This window comes from Leptinotarsa decemlineata, unplaced genomic scaffold (genome assembly GCF_025532065.1).
Source record: "Leptinotarsa decemlineata unplaced genomic scaffold, Ldec_3_MD MMD2_tig00001393_RagTag_RagTag, whole genome shotgun sequence".
Taxonomy (NCBI): Eukaryota; Metazoa; Arthropoda; class Insecta; order Coleoptera; family Chrysomelidae; genus Leptinotarsa; species Leptinotarsa decemlineata.
Genome location: NW_027412562.1, coordinates 13,578,313 through 13,601,821, shown reverse-complemented (window position 1 = coordinate 13,601,821; position 23,509 = coordinate 13,578,313). Strand labels below are relative to the sequence as shown.

The 23,509-nt window shown below is 34.4% G+C and overlaps 1 protein-coding gene across 2 annotated transcripts in view; it reads left to right on the top strand.

Moving 5' to 3' along the window:
* Nucleotides 1–23,509, top strand: part of LOC111505295 (nephrin) — a 1,173,166-nt gene that overhangs the window by 794,248 nt on the left and 355,409 nt on the right. The window lies entirely within an intron of this gene.

Below are 23,509 nucleotides of genomic sequence, written 5' to 3'. Positions count from 1 at the left end.
TTGCTGACGGAAGCTCACTAGTCTCGTTTTCCATTCAGACTTCCGAATATATATTTGAGTTCAAGATGATAATAAGAAAGTATAGTTTTTGGTGAAGAAGACTTTTAATTGTATTGCACTTATTTGGAAAAAAATGTAAAAACGCCCTCTCTTCGAGTGATGTTACACTGTTATTTTTCTTATAAAAAATATTCAAAATGATGGCCTTCTACCCAAACTTTGATATCTTTTTCTATTTGAAAGGTAAAAAGAAAGAAATAAAGGAATACTTTTCACATCCGTATTGTAACAAACAAATATTATAAGAAACGTTATAGAGATCATCCTTGTGATCAACCCATTGCAATTTTTTATCTGCAGACCTCTTACGCGAACCAAAATATTGAATTGAGAAGCAATTTTTCTGTCATAATTATGTTGCTGAAATAATACAAATATTCTCAGAAATTTGAAAAAATTATTTCGTTGTACAACCTTCCGCCACTCCCAATTCGTTATATCTGTAATTATGATGCACTGTTTGGAACCTTTGGTGTAGCAATGAATATTACTGGAGTTTTTTCCCAACACCAAATCGTTATTTTCAACACCTCGACACGTGTTTCGATTGCCAAATGATCATCTTCAAAGAGGAAGATTAGAACTAGAAACTAGTGCGAGCTAGCTATACTATAAAGGTAACCCATTCAGGTAAATCATCCAGGCGTACCAACCATACATGTATACCAACCAAAATTAATTTCACAATTTTGCTTTATCTAATATTTTACAATATATGTTTATATAAAACAATTTTCAGCTGTATAAAAATTAATTTCACAATATTGCCTATCCAAATTCATGTTTGCAATGTGTCTTTATGTATTAATCACTGAACCCAACAACATTATTTTATTTTATTTTAACAAGCTATATAGTATGCTCTTTGGTATAGGTCCGTCATCGTTATTCATAATATTATTGTGTTTACTTATTTCTACACTCTCATAGGCATCTAGTTGCCTGTTGTTGTTAACTTGTCTAACTAATCTTAATGAACTGTAGTCTATGGAATGGTTTTGTTGCAAAATATGATGGGCGACTGCTGATTTTTCGGGTCTTCCATATTTTAAGTGTGCTATGTGTTCCTTATATCTTACTTTAATAGATCTTTTTGTCTGTCCATAATATGTAAGGACTGCGATGCAAAATATTATGGACAGACAAAAAGATCTATTAAAGTAAGATATAAGGAACACATAGCATACTTGAAATATGGAAGACCTGAAAAATCAGCAGTCGCCCATCATATTTTGCAACAAAACCATTCCATTGACTTCAGTTCATTAAGATTAGTTAGACAAGTTAACAAGAACAGGCAACTAGATGCGAGTGTAGAAATAAGTAAACACAATAATATTATGAATAACGATGACGGACTTATACCAAATAGCATACTATATAGCTTGTTGAAATAAAATAAAATAATATTGTTGAGTTTACTGATTACTACATAGGGACACATTGCAAAAATAAATTTGGATAGGCAATATTGTGAAATTAATGTTTATATAGCTGAAAATTGTTTTATATAAACATATATTGTAAAATGATAGATAAGGCAAAATGGTAAAATTAATTTAGGTTGGTATACCTGTATGGTTGGTACGCCTGGATGGTTTACCTGAATGGGTTACCTATATAGCATAAATAGGGTTAGCTCGCATTAGTTTCTAGTTTTAATCTTTCTCTTTGAAGATGATCACTTGGTGATCGAAACACGTGTCGAGGTGTTAAGAATAACGATTTGGTGTTGGGAAAAAAATTCCAGTAATATTCATTATATCTGCTCTGAAATATCACCCGAATAAATAGAGCTGATATAATTCCGAAGGAAAAGATCATCCTCCTGATTGGAATCAAACTAGCAAGTATGGTACAACAAGAAATTCAGACAGACAACCAGCTTGGTTTATCAAAATAGTCAGAAATATCTACGTACGTACATCTTATTATCGCTCCAAAGATCGAGTCAATGTCGCATTACACTATCACAGAACTCGTCCATTTGACGAAGTAGTTTTTTGAAGAATAAAGTTTCCAAAACATTTTTGCCAATCTTCAGCGATTCAAAAGCAACGTGAAGTGTCACTTCTTTTCAGGGCGTATATGCATCTTTGGAAGATGGCATTCACATTACAGGTATAGCTCAGTAGAGAATAGCTTTACTTTTTTTCTTTGGGGTCAATTGACCCTCTGTTCATCGCCAACTTGTTTTATTCTAATCTCCTTGAGAGTAATCAACGGCCTTGTTTCGAACCATCAAGCAGTCCTGTAGAAGTGTGTATTGAACAAGAAGTTATATCGAGAGCTACTTTGTAGTTTATGGATACGGGAGATGATGCTTCGTCAACTATCACATGCAAAGACCTATCTGAAACAATACTGAACGATAACCGTCACAATTTACAAGTATACAAATGTGGGCTGTCACGGCTGGCGTCAATGATCTGATTGGCTTCCGGGTTTTGCCATGGTCTTCTTTGGTTATAATATCCAAAACTTTTCAACTGCAACTGCGACAGTCTTCAAGAAAGGTACTTCGACTACGCCACTGAAGATGATTGCCGCAGTTGCAGTTGAAACGTTTGGAGATTATAACCCGGAAGTCAATCAAAACCTAATACACAAGTTATTGTTGCCGCGTTGTCAAATGCTTTTGGATAAACCCCTACAAGGAATTGCACATCAAGAGATGAAATCTCCCCAATTATTTGATCCCACAAATCTTTTTAATAATTTTTTTAGTTGTTATTGAGAGCGGGGGATAGATGAAATAATATTTTGACCTACTTTTCAGACTCACTTATAGACACTACTAGAAAATTCAATAAAAAATCAATAGAACTACGCTACATGGGGTGAAAGATCTGTGGTTGATCCTAGTTGACGGAGATAAGAGCACGCAGTGAGTATGAGCTTGAATCAAGCACTTTTTTTCTAAAATCAGTGAAAAACTGAAGGAGTAAAAAAACAAACTTTATTCCGATGACCGGTGTCAAGCTCGCAGCTTAGTACTACATAATTTCACAGGTTCAACTCCAATTAAGAATACTCCAGATATTCTCCATCGATGGAAAAAAAATAGCATCTTCTTAGCTTATAGAAATCGTATGTTTTCTCATCTTATCGTAGAACAGAACTCATTTTGGATTCACGATTCAGAAGTATAGCAAAACTGTTTAAAAAAAAGGTTCGTCTATCTATACTATGAGTCTCACTTAACATGAATTCACATTGCTTTTTTTGAAAGCGGAAAAGCATTGTAGCAATCACTTGAAGATGTTTCAAAAATAACAAAGTTACCGGTTTATTATCCAGAAGTAGTTTATTATGTATTTGTATAGGATAGAAAAAATAACTGTTGTCTAATTTTTACTAAGATTATATAATAACTGAGAAAATGGTTGAATGAACCGAAACCGGTCGTACCAAATAAAAATCTTTAAAGATATTAGATGAAACTTATTTTCTTCATCCTGTATCCATTATAAATTTCCACAAAATAAATAGGTAATCAATCGAACAAGTTCATTGTGAACCCTACAATGATAGTAATGGAATAATTTTACCTTCCTATAACCTACAGATTTCGACAAATAGCTGCTGCGATGAGATTAAACACTCATAAAAAAATCCACGAAGAATATCCAACACACAACATTTCCTCACTTTCGTATCAGATCATGGTACCCAAGAGGTTAAACCAATGTTTTACGCTTCATCCATTTCATCGCACTACATATTTCACCAAAATCCAATTCGCAAAGTCGTTTGAGTAATGGGTTGTAACGACATATTTCTATGTCGTGAATTTGGTTGACGATCTCTCAGGAATATTACGTGTCCTTCGAGCTTGAACCACGAAAATAGAAACCAATGGAATGAGCACTCAAATCACTGAGTAACGACTGAAGTATGGTAAACTCGTGGTAAGATAAATCGAAGCGTATCAGTCGCGATTCAGTAATTGTAGAGTTAATCTCTTCTGAAAATTATTTGAACGTTTAGTTTTCTAAATCCAAATGTTTGAGTGTTCTGTTTTGGTGTGTTTAATTAGTAATGCAAACAGAAATAAAGCTTTCTTCGGTGAGACATTTCATAGGTAAGGTAAAAATATTCTTATGTTTACGTTCGGAGCCATGAAAAGTTACAGAATAGTTGGGATCGTACTCGCCAATATGTCTGAATTTGGCAAGCATGTTATTATTCATTGGGAAAGAAAGTTTTTGGCTTTCTACTACTCCATCTTGATACAAAAAAAATCAAAAATTATTCACTCCTGAAAATATAACCCCTTCAATTTAAATTATTATTTATATTGCGGGATTTGTAGTAAAAAGTTTCAAAACTTTCACATTGTCATCAGTGCATTGATAGCTTTTTTTTCTTATGAAACCAACTCTATTCGTGCTTTCACATGGGTTGATCACAAGGATAATCTTATTTATCCCTCTGAGGTGTTATTGAAATTTGCGCATTATTGAAATGTGCAAATATCCCTTGAAGTTATGTAGAGAAAAAATATCAAAATATCTAAATAGATAAATCACTTTCAGTCTGGGCATACTTTTAGTAAAAGTAAGTAGTTAGGCTCATCCGATCCGGAATATTGTCAAGATCATTGTGAATAAAAATAAATTAGTTCATAAAAAATTCTAAAAGTTATAAACAATTGAAGACCCTGAAAAGCAGTGTTCGGTTTTGTTGTTTATAGTTTGTAAACTATAAATATTTTTGGATTTAAAAAAAAGAAGATCTTTGAAGAGGAAGAAATTTACCTACTAAAAAAAAGTTCCAACTCCCTAAACGGTATCTCCATTATTTATAATTTTAATTTAATGCCAAAAATAGCCGGCACCATAGAGAACTGATTTCCATTGGAATTTTTCATTGAAGTTGATTTTTCAATAATCTAGATCAGGGGTCTCCAAACTACGGCCCACGGGCCAAATCCGGCCCGCCAATGTCATCAATCCGGCCCGCGACAGCCAATGATTTACCGTCATCAATCTGGCCCGCGACAGCCAATGATTACCTAATTGTTGTTACTATTGCTGTGATAAGTTGAAGAAGAAAACACAGAATGATAATTACTCGGTTTTATTTACTTGCAAGGTAAAACTTAACGACAGAAATGATGACAAAGAAAACTTAACTTGAGTAACTAAGTTTAAGCATATTAATAACTAACAAATAATTGAAATGAATCACAGTAAAACAAAACACTAATGAGATTTATGTAATTGTGATAAGAAACATAGTTAAGGGCAGAAATTGGGCCTTGGAACAAACTGAAAAAATCATTATGGCCCGAAGGCTTCAAAGTTTGGAGACCCCTGATCTAGACTAGTGTTAATTGAAAAAAAATTTTGAAACTTCCTCTGTCGTTCAAAGTTAAATAAATATTTAAATAATTACCGTAAATTTTTTTCGCTTCGTGGAGTCCTTCTTATACAAAAAAAGATTGCTCGATAAAAGTTCTGAAAATTTTAATAATCAGTTTATGATGATTTTTTTGTATAAACAAATGGACTATTCCAATATTTGAAAAAAAAATTTACAGCTTTATAGAGAACTATCAATCATGATTCAAAAAAAAAAATGTTTTTTTTATATTCATTTTTATATTTATATTCAAATTAAAGTACGATTCTGCTTTCGGCGCCGGTACCCCATACTACATACACTACAGGATTCACTTACACCTGCTTTCAGTCTCACTTATTCTACTTCCATGGATTGAACATATCTTTGAACATTTTACCTTCAGAGAATGTTCTTGCTGTAATTAATTTCTCAATATTTAAATAATGAACATTTCTTCAAACTCAAACTTTGTCATTTCTGAGCAATAACAATAGATAAAACCAAATGCTGTTTCCTTTCTTGGTATTGCTAAATAAGGAAGTTTTCGATTAAAAATTGTCAATTAATTGACGACATTCTGAGATCTTGTCGTAGTACTGTATAAATTACACTTATTGTGTATTGTTCCGGGATTTTTCACCAGCAATTGAAGCAACATTTGAACTGGGTGGCATAATTACGCCAAGATGGAAATAATTCCATTTTCTATTTCTTCACGATACCTACCCTAGAAATACCTTTTCTTTTTGCTAAAGTGCCGGCACTACATGTTGAATGACAATAAAAAGGAACTGAAAATTTCAAATGAACTTGATTCATTCCTGGGCGCTGCTTTCCATCCTTCAATTCTCTTAGAGACAATAGAGAAATAGTAAGGAGTAACTTGATGGACTTTGCTTGTACCTGATAACTACGTAACATTTTTCGAAACGTTCGAGTATATTGTATTGTTTATATTAGACAATATTTCAAAAAAATTCATTAGTGGCAGAAGTGGATCATTTGTGAAACAAACATTTACTGAGAACACTGTACATCCAATGGAAATGGTTTGTTATTATTACCAATGTGACATCAAACAAACTGCAACACGTGAATAGTGTGCGCCATTTTCTTACATCAATTATTTTCAACTCAACTATAACATTGCGTGATAGCGAACAGGTTAAAACAATGCCTAAATTAATATGCATAGGCAAGTAAGATTGCCATATTTGTTGAAAGTAAAACCTACAAATTTGCAAAAACATGAGAAATTATAAATAAATATTGCTGACGTAACACGATTCAAACTTTCCCGGCCCCCATGCCATCAAAAATAAGGGAAGCAAAAACCTCTCATTCCTCTTTGGTGCGCCTATAATACTTGATTGATTCCTTATCCAAATATTTATCAAAGTGATCTTCTGGTCATATCGTTGCATGCTATGTGAATATTGATGATTTGCGGTAACCTTTCCTTTTGGGGGGATAATGAGAAAACATAGTGAGTATTTTCCTTTGCTAGTACCCAAACTTCAAACTATCCGTAAAAACTATTTTTATCATACCGATAGACTTTAGTTATCTTCAGATATAATTTTTTTCATATACTCGTTCTTGTTGATTATCTACACCTACCATTTAAAGAAAGCATGAAACACCCTGTATTTTTGCGACTACAACGTTCGGTGAAACTCATCTATGAAACAGTGAGGATTTCAATGAACGTGTTTGTGATAATCATGAATTACCGATCGGATGGGAAGTGGGAACAAGAAAAATCACCTACCGTTACGCGGCGAGACAACTTCAAAGAATGTTCAATAGCCTCTGATTGATGTATTAATTCAATAAGATGTTCAACACAAGCAACGAGATTAGCAGCTGAAGTGAAAAGGTGCAAGATTTGTGGAGTAATTGGATTATCTACTGTGGTTTTAGTTGTGATATTCGAATGATGTTTGATTCAAATTTGATTAGACTATTTATCAAAAAATCACACAAACTTATCAATACTTTTGTATAAATTAGTTTATATTTCTATTCAAACATACCTATCAGAACTGTAGATGGGCAATGACAATTTTATGCTCTAAGATAACCAGAGCTTTTATCATAAATTTCACGAACAAATTTGAATTATCTGGTAAAAGGATTGAGGAATGTATGTTTCGTATGAAATACTCCATTTTCACTCTTTTCCATTTTGTTTTGTTCATTATTTCATTACTGACTGAATGATGAAATGAAATTTTGGATGAATGGTTTGGTCTTTCATTTGCAAATGGGGTCGATAGACTCAAAATCTAAAAATAGAAAAGAGAGTGAGTAATTGCAATACAATATTTCATTATGAAGTATTCGATCATATATGATCAGTAAAAGTTAGGATTAATGATGATTTCAAAAGCATTGTTATCCATTACCATATGAATAATAGAGAATTTTTGAATACAGAGATTAGAGACCTTTTTCAAGAGTACAATTATATGTCAATTGTCATTTTGTCATGCATGCAAAAACCATAAGACGTTTTTGTTGTTCTATGTAAAATATGTCGTTAAGAGAGTGAAGTGTAATATGGCAGGAGAGAGAGTAGAGAAAATATATCTAGGGAATATGAAATACCCATTATTACATAATTCAAAAGTGGAATGCTCAAACTCAGCATTTTACAGGTTATGGGCTCAGATCTTGATATATCTGAGCGGAATCAACTGCAAGTTTTTTGGAACGCAGGCATTGGAGACATTGATCTTTAGAAGTATCTGAGAATAGAAAAACATGGTGACACTGAATCTGAAAGGTGGCGAATCTTAAACAATTTGATGGAACAGGGTTTTCAAATTGGGAGTTTCGTCTGAAACTATTCTTGGAAGAAAGTGATACATTGAAAATACTGAAAGAAGATGATCCAAGGAACCGAAAGGCAATAGTTCAATTCAGAAAGGAAGATGTGAAGGCTAGGAATGTTAATGTATAATGTGGCTAGCTGATAATATCTTGAAAACAACAAAGAATTAGAAAACAGCTAATGAAATTTATTAAACATTGAAAAACACTTACACACGTAAGGAATTGTCAATCCAAGTTGACCTGCAGAAAAAAAACTGAGAAATATGAAATATATCGAAGGCCGCTTGAATAATTTCATTGAAGACTTTGAAAAGAACTGTCACAGATATGAAAGCTAGTTGAGGTAATCTAGAAAAAGCTGAAATGGCATTGCTAGCAGCAATGCCAGATAGTTATTGAACATTAACAACTTCAATTGATTAATGCTTAGTGTAAATCCCAGAGATGTACCTATACAATTTGTTGGAAGCAAGTTACTGATGGAAGGGAAAATGCAAGAAAACGATCCAGGAGATGATTTTGTTGCTTTCAATAGTAGCTAAAGAGGTTTTTTTCAGTGGAAGAAGCAAGGGACGCGAACCGTCTCTGACAAATGGTAGAGGAAGAGGACAATTTACGATATATGAGAGAGGACGAGAACAATATGTGTCATAATTTCTCTTCAAATATTATAAGTGTGGCAAATCAGAACACAAACATAGTGAGTGCAGAGACAGTACAAATGTAGCTGATTGTGAAAATACAGTTCCTGATGGAATAGCATGTATTGCAAGTGACATGAACAGTTCAGAGTTGAATGAGTCATCTGAACTACTTTATAACGGTGAAACAGCTAAGAACGGCAACATCGCTTTATCAGTCAAGGATTGAATTCTAACCTCCAATGTTGACTCAGGAGCGATACACCATCTGGTAAACGAACAAGCAGACAATTTTTCATTTGACATGAAATCTATGAATTATAACAATAATGTTGCCAAGAAAGGTTCTGCAATCGATGTCTTCAAGTGTGGAATACAGTGAAGAAAAAAAGTTCAAATTGAAAGATATATTCCAAACTGACGATTTGGACAATAATAAATGAGTAAAACGAATAGAAAGCGAAGGAACCAAAGTAATCTCAAAAAATGGTGAAGTTACAATAAGTGAAAAAGAGAACAATGAAACACTTTTGGAGGACAGTCTTGAAGAAAACCTTTATGTTATTCGTTTCCGACCAAGACGATTTAGTGCCAATATAGTAGAGAATCAGGACGAATGAACATATCATCTAAATATCCATCAAAAAACTTATTTGAAGTTTTTTTGAGATCAAAACAGTCACGTGTTAGATTCACACTCCCTCCCTCTCAATAGATGTGTCAGGACCCATCACACATTCGAAAAGAGATGGCAAAAATACTTTGTGAGTTTCTTAGACACACTTTGCACATGTTATCTCCTAACGAATAAATCGGAAGTCATGGAAAAATTTATTTTTTGCTAAATTCAATTCAAAACTATCAAGACTACTTTGCGATAATGGAAAAGAGTATAGTTCTGAAGAATTTCAGATGTTTTGTAAGAAGAAAGGTATACATATTGAATATACAATATCACGGAATCCGGAACAGAACGGAATTGCTGAAAGATTCAATAAAACCACTCTGGAGAAATCAAGATGATTTATATGTTATTCAATCGACTGGAATCCGCGACTCCCAAAAACCCTACTTCAGCCAAACTGTGGAATGGATATGATCCAGTTGGAAATAAAATAAAAGTTTTTGGTTGTGTGGCGGCATATGTGCACGTACCAAATGAAAATCATACAGTGAAATTAGAATCACATTCGCAGAAAACGATATTCATCGGTTACTGCAATAATGGATACAAACTCTATGATACTGAACACAAAAAACAGTAGTGGTAGCAAATCCGTTATTTTTTATAAAAACAAATATGAAAGAGATGCAATGGATACAGAAATACAACCAATTATAACTGAAGAAGACAATTTAGAAGAAAGCAATGAAAAGAATATTAATGTTATTAACTCTGATAATGATGTCGAGGAGAATCGTTTGAACGCCCTTAGAAGTCAAAGAAACAGAAAACTGCCAAAACATGTATTGGATTATGATATGGATAGAGATATGGAATTATTGGCAGCCCTATCAGATATTAACTCACCACATCAAATTTCCAAAACTTATGACGAAGCCCTGAATATGCAAATTGGATCGGATATAACGATAATCATTGGAACAATGTCATACCTGGAAAATGACTGCACCACCTAGCGATGCAAATGTCATAGACTCTAAGTGGATATTTAGTGGGAAAAGGGTTGACGGAAAAGTCAAGAAGGAAGCTAGATTGGTTGATGGAAAAGTAAAGAAGAAAGCCAGATTGATTGCCAGGAGCTATCAGCAACCATCTTTTAACGATGGTTGCTGATAGCAACCATCGTTAAAAGATGGTTGCTGATAGATATATGCACAGATATATGCACAAGTAGCAAGATTTCAATTGCGCTAGCAGTAGAAAATAATTTAAATATCAATCAATTAGAGGTGAGTTTAGCTTACCACTTGACGGTTTAACTAATTACGTACCAGGTCAGGTATGTGAATTGAAAAAGGCACTTTATGGTCTTAGACAAAGTCCTTAATGTTGTCCTGTATGAATAATTTTTATTGGATTTACACGTTCTTTCTGAATCTGATATATGTATTTGTTACACGAGATTTCACTTAAGGAATTTCATCAGTTCTAATATATTACAATTTGGCTTTCTACTACTCCATCTGATACAAAAAAAGGGATGAGAGAATCTTCCAAAGAAAGGAAGGAAGTAATCAATTTGAAACTCTATACATGAATGTGTAGATCATGCAAAGAAGTAACTTTCAGACACAAACTGAAAGAAAGTCCTCCTGAAACAGCTACTTTCATATAAACATTGAATTACACGAAAGAAAATAATTCTTTCGAAACAAATACTTCTATATGAACACTGAATTATACAGAAGATACTTTTCTCTACTCAGTTTGTATATCAAAACATTTGTTGTGGAATAAGAATCAGATATCATTCACATGAGTTCTACTTTGAATGAATGGTAATAAATTGTATTCACATAGAACACTGTCACCCTCACTGGTATACACCGATGTTTCGCCTTAAGACACTTGCCCTAAGGCAAGTATAAACTAAATGAGTTCTTCGTCCTGTAATGTTATCAAGAAAAGTGCTGATGGGTAATAAGACAAGTGATTTATCTCATATTTCGAGTCCGCCATTCCATGTTGTTGAAATTTTATATCGTAACTATTCAATATATTATTCATGTATATCTGATTGCATAACGAATGTTTGAAGTTCAAACAGAACAAAACAAGGTTATATTCATTTAAAATAGTCAACACTTTATTGTGAGATTTTCACTAGACAGTTAACAAAACCGCAACATGCGTTTCGCTATGCAATACTATGTATGATAGATCTTCTTGAGTATCAACCAATCCCATTGCATGGTTTTTTGAAAGTGATTCCGAAAGTACTTTTGCATTCGGGTTATTCATGTGAATGAATTTGTTTCGGGAGGGCTTTTTTTCAGTTTGTATCTGAAGGAAACTTCTATACATGATCCACACATCTTTGTAAAGAGTTCATTCTGAACTGAATTGTTTTCTCCTTGAATTTCAATAGTTCGGACTTCCATTTCCTACTATATAAAATGATTTGTAATCCCTGAAACAACTAAAAAAGAAGAATTGAAAATGAATAGCTGAAAATAACAATTATATTAACCAAAATAAACCTGAAATGAAATAATAGTGAAATAAAATACAAGTGCAGTGACTGGTCATCTGGTTAATTATATTCAATCTTAATGAAATCTTTTGCCAGGAGAAAACTGTTTTTTCCAATTGCAATTCACCATCTCACAGGTCATCATTTGTCATATCTGAATATCTGAATTTGCTGTGAAAAAGCTATTTTTTGTATTTTTTTGCCATGGTCATGGCCATGATGAAAGATGACTATTCATGGGTCGTTCAAGTACTTTCACTCATCCCCGCTTTCCATTTTCCGCTTCACTGGTTCCGTGGGAGATAACCGTTTTGGCGGGAGTTGGCCATTTTTCGCTTGATGATGGGTTTCCATATGGTGCGTATTTCTACGCTGGCTTGGCTGAATACGTTGTTGGACAACATGTATGCGGCTTCCTTGAATTTTTTCCTAAACCAATGTTCCTCTCTGTGCAAGATCTCAGCTTGGGACCACTCGATGTTGTGTTGATGTGTCCAAACATGGTCTGCTATTCCTGATTTGCTGGTTTCCCCTCGCTGTGTGTGTTTCCTGTGCTCGGTAACGCGAACATTCAATGGCCTCTTCTTAGTATGGACTACCCAAAATCCACAAGAAGAACGTTCCGCTCAGACCGATCATCAGCTCCAGAGATTCAGCTACTCAAAATTTGTCTAGATTTTTACTTCCCTTAATACAACCATTACAAGGAGAAATATCATCTTTTGTGAAAAATTCAAGGCATTTTGTCGAACTACTAGGATCACATAGAAAGATCAACTAATTAGTTTCGACGTGGAAAGCCTTCACACCAACGTTCCGGTCGGTAAAGCACTCCAAATCATACAGAGGAAGCTATCCGAAGACGGGAACCTGAAAGAGAGAACGAATTTACCTATAGAAGTAATCATAGAATTACTAGGATGCTGTGTACGAAACTGTTATTTCCAACTGAAGGACGAATTCTTTACAAAAGATGAGGGACTGCCAATGGGATCGCCACTTTTACCAGTCATAGCCAACATATATATGGAGTGGTTTGAAACTCTGGCCATCGAAGAAGCCCACAAGAAACCTCGAGTCTGCTTGAGATATGTTGACAACACCTTCATAATATGGAACCATGGGAATACTGAACTAGACGCCTCCCTGAAACACATCAACAGCGTGAGACCTTCCATCAATTCCACAATGGAGAAGGAAATACAAAACGAATTGCCATTGTTAGACGTTTTGGTGAAGAGAACCGAAACTAGGTGGGAAACATCTGTATACCGAAAACCCACTCATACGGGACAGTATCTGAATCACGAATCCAACCATCAATCGACTGATAGATAAATCATCAAGACTCTATTAGACCGTGCTTTTGAGCTCTGTAATACAAAGGAAGGTCTTGAGAAGGAACTAGACATCATCAAAAATGATCTTCAACGGAATGGCTACTCCAAAGCGATGCTGGAAAAGACTTTGGCTAGAAGACAGCAGGAGCCTCGCAAGGAAGAGAAGCCGTCACAAGCAGTGCTTGCACTTCCCTTCATCTGAGGATTATCGGAGAGGATAAGAAGAATTATTTCCAAGTACAACATCAGAACCTGCTTCAGATCCGGTAACACTATTCGTAGCAGCCTCACGAAAACCAGGCCACCAAACGCGAATTGCAATTCCAAGAATTGCATTTACCGAATACCCTGTGAGTGCGAAAAATCCTATATTGGTGAAACTAAGAGGCCATTGAATGTTCGCATTGCCGAGCACAAGAAACACACACAGCGAGGGGAAACCAGCAAATCAGGAATAGCAGACCATGTTTGGACCCATCAACACAACATCGAGTGGTCCCAAGCTGAGATCTTGCACAGAGAGGAACATTGGTTCAGGAGAAAAATCAAGGAAGCCGCATACATGTTGTCCAACAACGTATTCAGCCAAGCCAGCGTAGAAATATGCACCATATGGAAACCCATCATCAAGCGAAAAATGGCCAACTCCCGCCAAAATGGTCATCTCCCACGGAAGCAGTGAAGCGAAAAATGGAAAGCGGGGATACGTGAAAGTACTCGAACGACCTATAAATAGTCATCTCTCGGAGGAATCAGTCCAGTCATCACTCGAAGACGATTGTAGATACTAACAATCGAAACGTCGTGAACTAACGTGACTTGGAATCTCTCCACTTTTTTTTTTTATTGTCTTTTGTCATTTCTTTATTTTAATTTATTCAATTGTTCTATTTTTACTTGTATTTTATTTCGCTATTATTTCATTCCATTCATTTCTTCTTTTTTAGTTGTTTCAGGGATTTCAAATCATTTTATAAAGTAGACAATGGAAGTCCGAACTAGTGAAATTCATCATGAAACATTGTCAATCACCTTCAAACAAATGTTTTCTCCTCAATTAGTGAGTTTTCCATAATTTTTTCATTGATATAAAGAAGTACAAAGCCAAAAGTTTTTTTTTGATAGGATGTTTGTACTCATTAAATTCTAAAGAATTTTGATGTAGACATCCGAATAATTCAACACTATTTATTTGTATATATGATTTTGGATTAGCATTCCTTCATATTCTATGTATCCAACACTGCAGGTGTTATATTGTTTATCATTTTACTCAGATCGCAAACAAATAACGAAATTTGTGTCATTTCACCCAATATTGATTTTGCTTCTCAAAGTCATGCTGTTTCCTTTCTAACAAATTCACATTTCAACACGTATTTCGGTACGGACTTCAAATCTCACATTTTCGTTTTTTGACAAGTGGATTCATCGTCGAAATACTCTTGAATTTCCCGAATCTCTCTGATTCCACTCATAAAATGTAACTTGAGAGGAAATAAATCAAGCCAATTTCCACCGAGAAACTTAGAATCCTTGTATTTCAAATTCGCCGAGGTGTTATGCTCCAGAGTTTTCCGAGAGCCTCGTAAGTAGGAAATTTTTTTACTTGTTACATGCAGCAGTTGCACGGGACTCTTTATTCCATTTCCCAACTGCTTATAAAACTTTTAACAAGCTACGGAAAGTTCAGTTTCCTTATTCAAATTCGCATAAAATGCACGAATTGACTTGTTTTCCGTCGACGAAGAGCAACATCTAATTTTGTGTTGTTTGTTTTTATGTTGTAATTTACATATTACCTTCATAATAACCCCATGTGAAATAACATCACAGTATGTTTACGACTGGAAATTATTATTTCATTCAAATTACCGGTAACAAAACAACGATAAATTCAGTAGTTCATAATATCTGATAAATGATCAAATCGATTTGAAAAGCTCCCCTTCTTTGAATTTGTATACATCAGATGACATTGTTCCTTTGGTCTATATGTATTCATCATTAGTTTATTGACCTATTTTTACCTATTCATATCTATTTTTAGCTAGTTGATTAGGTATTGTATCTACTCTTTTCATCTTTTCAGGTGGCCAAATCTAATGTAGAATTGATTACCTATCTAATTAGTAGTTCTGCTGAGAAGCTATTGTATAGCAAAACATGTGTTGAAATTTTGTTAACCTATCGTAATAAAAAATCCAATATGAGATATGAACAGTTACTTTAAAAAATCATCAAAAATATTTTTTCTTTGAAAATAGTACGTTTGATATCAAGTGGTTCATAAGGAGCATTGGTATTTTTTCAAATTATGTGCCAATGCAATCTCACTAAGTTGTAAATCATAAATCGTATTTATTTGATGGAATCGGACGATACTTGATGAAAATCCATAACGTATTCAAGAAACACTTCATTGTGTTTTTTTCTATGTTATGGTGTTTATATTTGCCTTCTGTGTACCATGAGCACCCTTTCACATAGAGAACTTCATGTCTCTCACTCCCGAGAGAGAGGAAGGCTCTTAGCGCCAAAATGCAACGAGTCCAATGCAGCTTTCTGACGGGAGCTATCACGTATCGGGAGATGAGAGCTCTCACATCTCCTGCACCTCGGGCCGGGCAGCCGTGTTTCCTCAAAATGCAAAAGGATGAGTGGGGGCTTCCACACGAGGAGTGAAAAGGGCTCTCCCTGGTTGACGCTTCATACTATTGATCATGGCAGATTACGATGTGGAGCTGGTAATTAGTGATGTCTGCAACCGACCCGCTCTTTTGTACCGGAATGAAGTCGTAAAAAGATGGGTGGAACTTTACAAGGTGCTCAACGTGGATTTCGCAACTTCATCCATCCCATTCTTGATCGGTGACGGTAGAGAAGGTATATGACAACAGTTCGCTTGCTATCCATTCCACCACTGACCTCAAGGACCAGGAACTGAAAAGGCTCTCGGTGTGAATGGTCAGTAGATAGAACTGATAAACGCTTCCGGATAGGAGCGAGAGACGTGAAGCTTCCCGTGTGAAAGAGTCCTGATGGACCTGATCCAACTGCAGCTAACGGTTACTATATTTTTGGCCGCAATATCGAATATGTAGCTGTATTTCAATTGACTACTTTTAGTCCTTCATATGCTGAATGCTTCAAATCTAGGAAAATATTTCTGTATCTGATATCATTCATATTCATTTTTGATAAATATTTGCTGAATACCATTCAGTAGCACAATCCTGCGAATGTAAAGCTGCTAAATATCCCTCCATCTCAATTTCCGGTAAGTTGAGAAATAGATTTTACTGGCTTCCAGATCAAAGTCATATTGGGTTGAAAAGACAACTTATGTGTTGAACGAAATTTGTTTTTCGTTAACCAGCTGTCATCCAGTACAAACGACAACTCTCAAAAGTCTAAACTTGTACGAGCTAAACACTAACGAGGTCTCATCTTACCTTTTAACGTGTGATTCCTAACACGGGTTAAGACGATAGCGAGTGAAAATCAATCGTCTGGCCTGCGGTTTGAAACACCGATTCACACAACGGTCGATTGAGTGAGCGGAGTGAAGCTCCCACATCAACCATATCGGTTATCGTCCTACCTGGGCATCAACTGATTCGAAAGGGAGATTCTAGTATGTGCCTTGAGAAAAAGTACTCGGTTTGAAAGAAGTTACATAAGTTATGAGGTAATCTTCTTGGTCAAATATTTTGTATTCAATACTCGTAGTTCAGTTTTCCTTAAGTTCACTCTAGGTTTTCATAATCGGATAATAATGTTTGATAAATTGGTAGAGGCTTTGGCGGCCAAGATTTTCAGTGTTACAATCTTCGTTCGGGTTTGAAGACCTTCGTGGTTTGAAACTGTATCCTAACGTTTTGCCAGCACGAGTGGCTGGCTTCTTCAGAGGTTTATTCATCCTGATGGTTTCGTAAAAAATTACCGATAGCGTCATCACATTGATATGGATCGTCCTGTATAATGAGATTTTGTTGTAAAATGGAGAATAATATAATTAAAAATCGACGCGTATCAAGTTTTTTAAGACGATCTTTGGTTTTGGAAATATCGAATTTATTCTAAACTTTGCGGACACACTGTATAAGTATGCATCAAGAAACCGTAAATCTACAAGAAACCTCGTATCGACATAACAATTGAAGTCTTCTATAACGACTCATTTTTTTTCATAATTGTATTGTCTCCATATTTGATTTTTTCTCTCACGCCAACTTCAAAATATATGATGAGCACGTTGTTACAATTAGTTACTCATATAAATAACTAATTCATACATGTCAACAAAACTCACTCCAGAAGAGAATTATTTCCAGTTTTATTATGGCATCCATTATATTTCAATCTAATCTGGATTTTCACCATAAATTACTCTCGTCATCCACACAGTTTATTTCTTTTGCATTATCTGCAAATGAATAAAGTGAATAAAGTTAATATAAGTGTCACATATATTTAATTGCCGTTTTTATGACAGTCATTCGGACCATGTATATAGCAGTCTTCGGGAGTATGTAGGTACATTGTAGAATAAGTTCATATTTCATAACTATTCCTATCCTTAGTCGAATCACGTTTTAGTTCAGAATAATATTTGAACAAAACAACACAGGGATGAAATTGAGTACCACCGCAGAGCTTGTTTTAATAATGAAGAGCAAAATATCTCGTAAAATATCCAAATGGAATAAAGGACAGAAAATGATCACCACTCACACTTTACGGATGGGAAATGCTGCACTACATAATAAATGAAATAATATCGATTCAAAATTCCACTCACAAGGATTGGTTTCCATCCCAAAGTGGACCTCTGAAAGTTTGGTCATAGAAATTACAAAATTAGGTATTTTACACTACTAAGAGTATATCGCTCATGAGTAAATGCTCATGAAATTAATTTTATTGTTGTTATCTAACCAATTGAAAATTTCAAGGTTTCAATATAATCAGATTTCCGAACAACACACTTATCAGACTTCAATATTCCCAGGATATCAGTCAAAACTGAATAAGATGGTGTAAGTAGTACAAGTTGGGCCTTAGAAAACTGTTTTGTTGAATCTCACAAAAAGTATTGTTACAAACTTCCAGTGGATCAACGAATTGATTTAGACTACCGAGTATCAACAATGCAAGAATGTTTGATGTATCATCGTGGAGGAATTAAACGTAAAACGGACAAATAGTCAAGGAATGATTGAGTGCGCTGAAGCTGATGATTGGTCAATCTGGCAGGGAACAAAAGTTTCGGAGGTAGTTTGCAAATCTCAGATTGATGTGTGAATTGTGGGCGTTTGAAATCAATTGCTAATTAATTGAGTGTATCACTGTGTACCTGATGAATAACATCAATGACGTGGTGGAATAATCAGTACAGAAGATGAATGACAATATGGTACAAAAGCAAGAAATTACGTTGCTATGACAAATATCATTGATTGTTTGAAAGTGGTTGACAATGTTTCATGTGGAATTGAACTAGTCCAGACTTCCATTGTCGAATGATCCTAATATGATTCGAAATCTTTGAAAGAACAAATAGAATCAGAAAGAAAAGCTGAAATATCGATTACATTGAGCAACAAAACGTGAAATGGAAATACAATAAAACAAATAAAACGATATTTTTCATTTTTTGCTTTTTACTCTGTGGTCGATTTCATCTTTCATCTTGATTATTTAGATCGACATTAGAATCATCAGACAATACAAATCCGAACCTGTGAAATTCAGATATCATTGAGTTTTCGGAAACATTGAGAATAGATCAAATAAATTAGTTACGGATGCAATAATTCAAAATTGAAGCAAATATTGAGAAAGCAAGCTAATACTGAAAGGAAAAAGTAAGAAGATGATTGGAAACACAGTGAACAAAGAAGGAAAAATAACGGAAAGGAAAAAAGTTGGAAAGAGTAGAATAGCTGCAGAACGTCTCTTCAATGAAACTAGCCCAAACTAATGATATTCCAGAAAAAAATGAGTTGAAATGTCTATCAAGTGCAAGGTAAAATATACAACTACTCTCATGAAAGTAGAATTAACACACGGACTATGGCAGAGGTGGAGAAAAATTTAAATGACCTTCTGAACAAATTGAAACACCAATTTGAACTTATCACATTTCCAGTCAACCTCGCTTCCTTTGAAAATCTATATCTTATTCAACAGAAACAGTTTTATTCGGTAAAGCAAACTCCCATTGTCTTCCCATATTTGGTAACTTTTGATAAAATTCACTCGAACAACATTCACAAATATTAATTTCAATTCGGAAATAGGCAAATACTATCTACGTAAAGAACAGGAAACAAAAGAAAGTTTTTGGCTTTCTACTACTCCAAAAACTTTCTTTCCCAAAAATTAATCACTCCTAAAAATATAACCCTTTCAAATCAGGAAACAAAATTTCTTGTTCCAAAGAATTTACCATAATTCTGTTGAAAGATCCAAATTTAAAACCTTATATTCATCTGAATGTGCAGGAAATATCTGAGGCAACTAACATATCAATTTGATGAGGTTTAATATCGTATCACTATCCAATTATAACATTACATCCGACAGGTGACCATTTTCTTAGTGAAATTAGTATACTACAATAGCCATGACATATGACATATGCCAATACTCATCACGATATGAATTGTAAAATCCGTTGATAATGTGTTATCAAAACGAATTGAGTTGTTTTTTATTAGTTAATCTTTGAGTTATTCAAAAAACGGATAATGTAGCTGTAGGTACCAAAGTTTCGGGAAAGTATTCAGCTAGAGTTGAAGAACATCAGTCACGAGTTGGTTCAGCTTATAGAATTTTTGTTGAAATAACTACTTCTAGACTGAATGTTGCTGAAAAAGTGAGTTATTTTCCAAAATGCATGTTGTGGAAGGTACTATTATTTATTTACTTCAATTGATTTGCTCGATTCAATTCGATTTTTGTTCCCTTAACAAATTCAGTTGTTTGCACTCAATAAATACTCTAGTTGAATCTACAAAGCGAACAATGATGTTGTAACTACTAGAGTATTCAACACATGTTGAACAATTATTGCAAACAAAATTTATTGGAAATATTTATCTCAATGATCAATGTAACTGAAAAAGTTTGATCTGACAATCTACAATGTTGCAGAACAATTGAATATTTTCTCAAATTCTCTACACTGGTTAGTTAACCGAGTATTCTTGATATCATTTGCTGTTTAATTGTCTAATGTGTAATAAATGTTATCAATCCATATCAGTTAGATTTACCATTCAACAAAATATATTTCATTGTGTAGATATTTTATTTTTATCGTTTTCAAGAACTCAAATATATTGCCATTTTGTCGTAGACACTAGTATATATCTGTTGTATATTGACTTCCTCTAACTTGTTTTGATTTTTTCGACAGAACACAAAAAGAAATGCATATCACTAATAATTTATTGAGGTAACCTTCACTATAGAAAAACAGATATCAAAGATTTATTCACTAGTTTCGGACGATATACTGTAACAATAATTTTTTTCTCATAGTTGAGTCTATCAGCACGAAGTACGTCATATTTGCAGTAGTCATAAAGCAATCCCCAATATTGCATACCATTGTCAATTTATTGACTGAGAATCAGGAATTGAATTTCAAATACGTATAATCCGAAATCGTCTTGTTAGTTTCGAAATTCAACAGCGTGCATTTCGTCCTTTGATCTTCTGCAAACCCAATAATGAAATCATCTAGCACAAACCGGACCACTCAACAATCTCGCAAGTCTGATATAATCGAGTTTGCATAACTAACGTTATCAGCATTGTTATCTGATAGTTTGGGAAGTTATGGTAACCCTAAACTTTTTCTTCTCATATTCACTATCCATGATAGTAATTATAGAATTTTCAGAATACATTTTACTTATGATGCACTGTTTAGAACCTTTGTTGTAATGATCGATACTGGAGTTTTATTCAAACACCAAACTGTTATTTTAACACCTCGACACGTGTTTCGATCAGCAAGTAATCATCTTCAAGAATAAACTATTCAATCTTCCTCTTGAAGATGATCTTATTGGTGATCGAAACACGTGGCGAGGTGTTGAAATAACGGTTTGGTGTTGGGAAAAAACTCCAGTAATATTCTTCGAAATACATTTTCACTACACTTTATAGCTTCATCAGTTACTCCTACATCGAACTATTCTACAATGTCTTCAACATAACAGTAGTTGATGACAAAACTTATGGCCCGTCGGTAGCCAGGCGGTTTGACGTGGATGCTTTGTTCACTCAGTCAATCGGCCGATGTGTCTGTCGATGGTTCAAACTACAGGCTGAACGATCGATTTTCACTTGCTATCGTCCAACCCGTGTTAGGATTCACACATTAAAAGGTAAGACCTCGTTAGTCCTTAGCTCGCTCAAGTTTTGACTTCTGAGGATTGTCGTTCGTAGGTGTGCGATAGCTGGTTAACGGAAAAACATATTTCAAACAGATTTTAGGCAGCGTCTCCTATTTTTTTTCATCATAAATATACCACAAGTTGAAATTAGGTTGAAATAAAATAACTTTTTGTTTTCATTGAAGGACACAGATGTGACGATATATTGAAAAATTCACGGTGTATATCATGCGCAATAATAATAATTTGATTATAGTATATCAGATATATATTCGATAGTTTATTAGATCTATTCAATTGTCATATTGTGTACATTGTAAGACATCAATTGTTACTTGTAATGCACTGTTTGGAACCTTGCGTGAAGTAATAAATATTACTGCAGTTTTCATCCCAACACCAAACCATTATTTTGAACACCTCGATATGTGTTTCAATCACCAAGTGATCATCTTCAAGAGGAAGATCAAACTAAATCTACATACCTGCGTCTTTACTGCCTGAAAATTCAATTTCACAATGTAGCCTCATCTACTAGTCATGTAAATCTGATGCCATCTCAACAAGCCATATACTAAACTATTAGGTATTAATTCACCATCGTTATTCATGATATCAGTATGTTGACCTATTTCTGAGCTCCCATAGGCATCTAGATTTCTGTTGTTAACTTGTCCAACTAATCTCAATGAACTGAAGTCTATGGAATGGTTTTGTTGCTGATTTTACATGATAGGCGAGTGCTGATTTTACTGGTCTTCCATATTTTAGGTCTGCTAAGTGTACCTTATATCTCATTTTGATGATTCTTTTTGTCCATCCATAATATTTTGCATCGCTGTCCTTACATTTAATTTCATAAATTCCAGGCTTTTCCGAATTCTCGGTTTTGTCTTTTGGATTTTCTTGAAGGCTCTGTAATGTATAACTTGTTTTGAATACCACCTTCATACCTAGTTCCTTGAAAATCTTTCCAAAGTTCTTCGTGTATTGGTATTCGTATTCTAGCTTTCCACATTGACTCCTTATTACCAAAACGTTGAAAAATGGAAGTTGCCCATTATTTTCAACTCAAACGTGAATTTTATTGAGGGAAATGTGTTATTTGAAAAGAAAACAAAGTCCTCAATATTTGATTTTTTGTTTCCGAATATAGCAAAAACGTCATCCATATATTTCAGCCATATCCTAGGAAAATACTTTGACGTTTTTTGGTTTCCATTTAGAATTAGATCATGAACAGGTTACACAGGTAGGGGAACAAGGGGTTACCCATAGCCGTTTCCTCCTATTGTTTATACAAAAATTAGTGAGAGATATGAATTCATCAATTTCGTTATCACACTACAGAGCCTTTCCGGAAATCCAAAGGACAAAGTTGAGATATCGGAAAAGTCTGGAATTTACGAAACTAAATGTGAGGACTGCGATGCAAAATATCATGGATAGACAAAAAAAAAGGAACACTCAGCACACCTAAAATATGGGAGACCAAAAAAATCAGCAGTCGCCAATCACGTTTTGGAACAAAACCATTTCATAGACAATATCATTTTCAGATGCCTATGAGAGCTTAGAAATGAGTTTGAAAACGATAATGGATTATTACCTGATAATTCACTGTATAGCTTGTTGATATAATATCTTTAGATATCAGATTCCCCTGACTAGTAAAATGTAATTTTGAAACATATAAGACGCTGGTACCT